The sequence below is a fragment of the Rhinopithecus bieti genome, unplaced genomic scaffold, assembly GCF_001698545.2.
Source record: "Rhinopithecus bieti isolate Rb0 unplaced genomic scaffold, ASM169854v2 scaffold_6149, whole genome shotgun sequence".
NCBI lineage: Eukaryota > Metazoa > Chordata > Mammalia > Primates > Cercopithecidae > Rhinopithecus > Rhinopithecus bieti.
The window spans coordinates 351,007-357,006 of NW_016804934.1; the positions used below are offsets into that span (position 1 = coordinate 351,007).

Here is a 6,000-nt window from a genome sequence, read left to right on the forward strand (position 1 = left end):
ATAAAAATTACTCGATCCCGGCCGGGCGCGGTGGCTCAAGCCTGTAATCCCAGCACTTTGGGAGGCCGAGACGGGTGGAGCACGAGGTCAGGAGATCGAGACCATCCTGGCTAACACGGTGAAACCCCGTCTCTACTAAAAAATACAAAAAACTAGCCGGGCGAGGTGGCGGGCGCCTGTGGTCCCAGCTACTCAGGAGGCTGAGGCAGGAGAATGGCGTGAACCCGGGAGGCGGAGCCTGCAGTGAGCTGAGATCCGGCCATTGCACTCCAGCCCGGGCGACAGAGCGAGACTCCGTCTCAAAAAAAAAAAAAAAAAAAATTACTCGATCCCAAACAAGTCATAAAAAAGAAAAAAGGGAACAAAGCACACAGGACAGATTGAAAACAAACAGCAAGAAGGCAGATTTAAACTTCACCCTATCAATAATTGTATTAAATCTAAATAGTCTTAACACCTCAATTAAAATGCAGCTTGTGAGACTGGATTAAAAAGCAACCCCCGGCCAGGTGCAGTTGTTCATACCTGTAAACCCAGCACTTTGGGAGGGGTGGGCAGATAACTTAAGGTCAGGAATTCAAGACTAACCTGGCCAACACAGCGAAATCTCGTCTCTACTAAAAATACCAAAAAATTAGCTGGGCATGGTAGGCACACGCCTATAATCCCCGCTCTCAGGAAGCTGAGGCATGAGAATCATTTGAACCCAGGAGAAGGAGACTGCAGTGAGTCAAGATCACACCACTACACTCCAGCCTGGGCAACAGGAGGAGACTCTGTCTCAAAAAAAAAAAAAAAAAAAAAAAAAAAACCCATCTATATGCTGCCTACAAGAAGCCCGCTTTCAATATAAAGACACAAATTGTTTAGAAGTAAAATTTTAAGAGATATACCATAATTTTAAATCTTCTATTTTAAAACCCTTTTATATGCAACAAAATTTACCATTTTAATCATTTTTAAGTATACAGTTCTTTCACATTAAATACATTTGCTTTGTTGTATAACCATCACCACTATTCCTCTCCAGAACATTTTCATCACCCTAAACCGAAATTCTGTACACATTAAGCACTAACTTCCCATTCTCCCTTTCTCCCATCTTCTGGCAACCACCATTCCACTTTCTGTCTCTACAACTGGACCACTCTAGGAACCTCATGTAAGAGGAATCCAACAATATTTGTTCTTTCGTGACCAGCTGGTTTCACTTAGGATAATGTCTTCAAGGTTCACCCGTATCACAGGATATATCAAATCTTCTTTCCTTTTTAAGACTGAATAATATTCTATCTAATATATATACCACATTTTGCTTAGCCATTCACCTGTCCATGGACACTTGCATGGTTCCCAACTTTTAGGCTATTGTAAATAATGCTGCTATGAACATGGGTATACAAATACTTGTTCAAGTGTCCGCTTTCACTTATTTGGGTATACACCCAGAAGTGGAACTGCTAGATGATATGGCAATTCCATGTTTAATTTTTTGAGGAACTGCCATACTGTTTTCCACTGGCTATACCATTTTCCATTCCCATCAAAAAAGCACAAGGGTTTCAATTTCTCTACATCCTTGTCAACATTTATTATTTACTGTTTTTTGTTTTTTGTTTTTAATAATAGCCATCGTAATGGGTGAAGTGGTAGCTCACTGTGGTACTGATTTGCATTCCATAATGACTAGTGAAGTTGAGCATCTTTTCATGTACTTATTGGCCATTTGTGTATCTTCTTTGAAGAAATATCTATTCAAGTCCTTCACCCATTTTTGAATCGGGTTGTGTTTTTTGCTGTTGGGTAGTAGAAGTTCTTTACATATTCTGGAAATCAATTCCTAACACTAATTTTTTAAAGCTGGATTAGCTATACTAATATTAGACAAAGTAGATTTCAGAGCAAAGAATATTTCCTGGGGCTAAAAGGGTCATTTCATGATAAATGATATAGTTTGGATATCTGCCCCCTCCAAATCCGTTAAAATTTGATTCCCAATGTTGGAGGTAGGGCCTAGCGGTGAGACATGTTTAGGTCACAGGACAGATCCCTCATGAATGGCTTGGTGCCCTCCCCGCAGTAACGAGCTCTTGCTCTCTTAGTTCACATGAGAGCTGGTTGCTTAAAAGGGCCTGGCATCTCTCTTGCTCCCTCTGTGGCTGTGTGACACACCTGTTCCCCTTTCACCTTCTGCCACGAGTAAAACCTTCCTGAGTCCTCACCAGAAGCAGATGCTGATGCAATGTTTTTTGCACAGCATGTAGAACCATGAGCCAAATGCATCTTTTTTCTTTATAAATCGTCTGCTTCAGGTATTCCTTTATAGCAATGCAAAACAGCCTAATACAATACAATAAAGAAGGTCCATTCATACATGGAATGTAATACTCACAAAGGTCTGTGCAATTAACAACGGAGCTTCAAAACATGTGAAACACAAACTGATAAAACTACAAGGGGAAATGGACAAATCCACAATTATAATCAGAAGTGTCAATGTCCCTCTCTCAATAACTGAAAGAACAGAAGACCAAAAATCGGTAAAGACACAGAAGACTTGAACAACATTACAAACCAACCTGCCTGAATTGAAAGTTATAGAACACTTGACCCGGCAATAGCAGAATATGCAACCTCCTTAAGGGCTCACAGAACATTTACCAAGATAGACCATATTCTGGGCCATAAAACAAGTCTCAGCAAATTTAACAGGGAAATATGTTCTCTATTTAAAAGAAAATAAATTAGAAATCAGTGTTTACCAGACAGGAGAATAAAGTAATCCTATAATGCTGACTTTGTAATCCTGCTTGAGGTGGGACCAGATAAATCAGTAGCGGGACCGAAAATACTTACAGGTCTTCAAAGGTAGGCCTACCTGCCTGAGCTATCTGTTTGACGTTCACTGGGGAAACTCTCCTCTCTAGCCCATCCTAAGCCCCAGGGGTCCTACTTGTCAGCCTCAGCTAAATCAAGACAAACCTGTTTGATATTTGCTTAGTCTTTCACATAAACCAGTAAAAGAAGATAAAGAGGTGAGACATGAATTGGAAGGAGCATCTACTAAGTAAACATGCCTTTAAATCTAGCAAAACCTCAGACAGGGCTGCCATTAGACACCTCTCTCTCATTCGGTAAGCACCTGGGAACAGACCAAAACCTTGTGGAAACGCCACATCTTTCAAGGACACTTCTAACAGAATTTCCACACAACAGAGATCCAACTGGATCAAAAGAGCTAAATCCATTAAACCAGGTCTTCAGTGATCTGATTGTGTCAGCCTGGAAAACCCCTACTATTACTTGGCCAACAGTGTCCAGAAATGATTAATACGGCTAGCTAACCCAAAGGCCTCTTAAGGGCAAATTAACAAATTTCAAAGCAATAAACAAAAAGAAAACAAGAATCCTCGGGAATAATCTCACTTCCAAGCTACCAGTGGCCTAGCAAATCTACAAAGTTCTTACAGGCGGTGTTTCCCAAACTTGCCTTACAGTAAGAATCACCCAGTGCGTTCGTTAAAAATAGATTTCTGGGCCCTCCTCCAGACAATAGTACAGGAATCTCTAGAGGTGGAGCTCTGTATTTTTTCTTTTTTTTTTTGAGACAGAGTCTGGCTCTGTCGCCCAGGCTGGAGTGCGGTGGCCGGATCTCAGCTCACTGCAAGCTCCGCCTCCCGGGTTTATGCCATTCTCCTGCCTCAGCCTCCCAAGTAGCTGGGACTACAGGCGCCCGCCTCGTCGCCCGGCTAGTTTTTTGTATTCTTTAGTAGAGACGGGGTTTCACCGTATTAGCCAGGGTGGTCTCGATCTCCTGACCTTGTGATCCGCCCGTCTCGGCCTCCCAAAGTGCTGGGATTACAGGCTTGAGCCACCGCGCCCGGCCGGAGCTCTGTATTTTTAACAAGCGTCAGAAATTATTCTTAAGGTCCAGCACCTTTGGGAAACTAAAGGGTTTGAGAGGCAGTATCACACAGTTAAAAGCACATTGACTTCGAAATGAGACTGACGGGTTAGAAACCCCACTTGCGGCCGGACACAGTGGTTCACAACTGTAATGCCAGCACTTTGGGAGGCAGAAGCGGATGGATCACCTGAGGTCAGGAGTTCGAGATCAGCCTGGCCAACATGGTGAAACCCCGTCTCAACTAAAAAATACAAAAATTAGCCCGGCGTTGTGGCGAGCACCTATAATATCAGCTAATGGGGAGGCTGAGGCAGGAGAATCGCTTGAACCCAGGGGGCAGAGGCTGCAGTGAGCGGAGATCACACCACTTCACTCCAGCCTGGGCAACAGTTCAAGACTCCGTCTCAAAAAAAAAAAAAAAAAAATCCAAACTTGGTCACTTATTGGCTGTGTGACGCTAGCCAGGTTATCTAACATCTCTGCAACTCACTTCATCTGTAAAATGGGATCATCGCCTATTTGGACATGTTCACAAAATCCGGTATGTTCAGAAAGCCCTAGAACATGCTCAGCATATGAAGCCAAGCAACAAGTCACAGCTATTGCTACCTGCAAAACAGTGGCAGAAACTGCTCAGAAAGTCTACAATGAAAATGTGCTACTTAATGGAAATTACAAAGGCATGAAACCACATTTCCAAGATAATCTAGGAAACAGGCTTTTCTGGGCACTACCACTGCAAAGAACAAAGACTCACTTTAGCGTCCAGTATGTTCACCGCCAACAGTCCCCAATCCCACCCGGAACTAGAGTTCAGGTCTCTGCAGGGTTGCAGCTTTGGACAACGTAAGTCTTTCCTTCCCCAGTTCCTCGGTCACCATCACCTCCAGCTCTAAGGCCAAGAGTCACAGAAAGGAGAGTCTGGTGGCAGCATCTTGATGCATTAGTAGGAAATGGGATTCCTGGAGCCAATAAAAAGGGTGGAAAAGGCCTTAGGCAGCAACAGGAGAACTGAGCGAAGGGAAATGAGTCTGGGAAGTTTCTGGAGCTGAAGACTGACATTCCCAGGGTAAGTGAGCCCAGACAAGGGGTAGCTAGGAGAGCACTGCCTCAGCTCGGCGACTAAAACCCCAGGTTGTCGAGTCAACTCTGCCAGTAACTCTCAAAACAGCTCCAGGTAACTCCTTCTCCCATCAGTAAAGTGGGAAATCTCATCGGCTGAGGAGGAAATGGAGAGGAACCAGGCATATAATGGGTATGTATACATCACTGCCCTTTGCGCCCAGAGGGTCCCGGGGTAAGAAATGGTCAATGATACTGGGAGGTCCAAGTCTGAGTCCTGAACAAAGCCAAAGCTGAAAGTCCCATCTCTGAAAGCCCTGGAGAAAGGGCACAAGCCAGTAAGTCAAAGCCAAAGTCCCTCCAACTCTCACCCTGCCACTGGTCTCCCGCGTGCCCTCTGGCAAGTCAGACCCTACTCTTAAGCCTCAGCTTCCCCATCTATACAATGGGCTAATTGGCTCTAATGTCATCAGAATTGTGACCGCAAGATGCTCACATACGGGGCGAGGGTCTGCGGAGATGGAGAAAGGAGGGTGGCGGTGAGGGGTGAAGCGGAACTGAAGGTGCGACCCGCAGGGGAGCCGGGGCGGCGCCTCGCGCTCTCCCCCGTTCCCTCCCACCGCGAGGGGCAGGGGCGCCGGCCCCCGGCGCGAGTCACGCGCCCCTCGTGCCCAATCACCGGCCTCTGCCAGGATGAGGCGGGCAGGCGGGGGCGCTCCGGGAGCCACCGCCGGCGCCGCCCCCACCGTCGTCCTCCGTCGGTCCCTCGCCCCGGCGGCCCGCCTTGCGGCAGAGGCTGGACCCGTCCCAGTCCCGGCTTTCACCTGGCCAGGGCCGCCCGGGCGCCGCCGCCGCCGCCACCGCGGGCTAAACCGCAGCCGCGCCCACACTTCCGGGGTCCGCCAGGCCCGCCCCCTGCCGGATGTGACCCCCCTTGCAACGTCCGGCGCCCCAGTGGCGCGCGTGCTCGCCCCGCGACCCCGTTGGGCGCCCCGCCTCGCGCGTCTCTGGGTTACCACGACATCGTGCCT

At 47.0% G+C, this 6,000-nt stretch overlaps 1 protein-coding gene across 1 annotated transcript in view; it reads right to left on the reverse strand.

The window, feature by feature from the left end:
- Positions 1 to 5,560, reverse strand: part of VPS37C (VPS37C subunit of ESCRT-I) — a 31,462-nt gene extending 25,902 nt beyond the window's left edge. Inside the window, 1 exon segment of the mRNA XM_017870769.1 lies at positions 5,466 to 5,560. The gene's annotated coding sequence lies outside the window, so the exon portion shown is untranslated.
- Between the last annotated feature and the right edge of the window lie 440 nt (positions 5,561 to 6,000).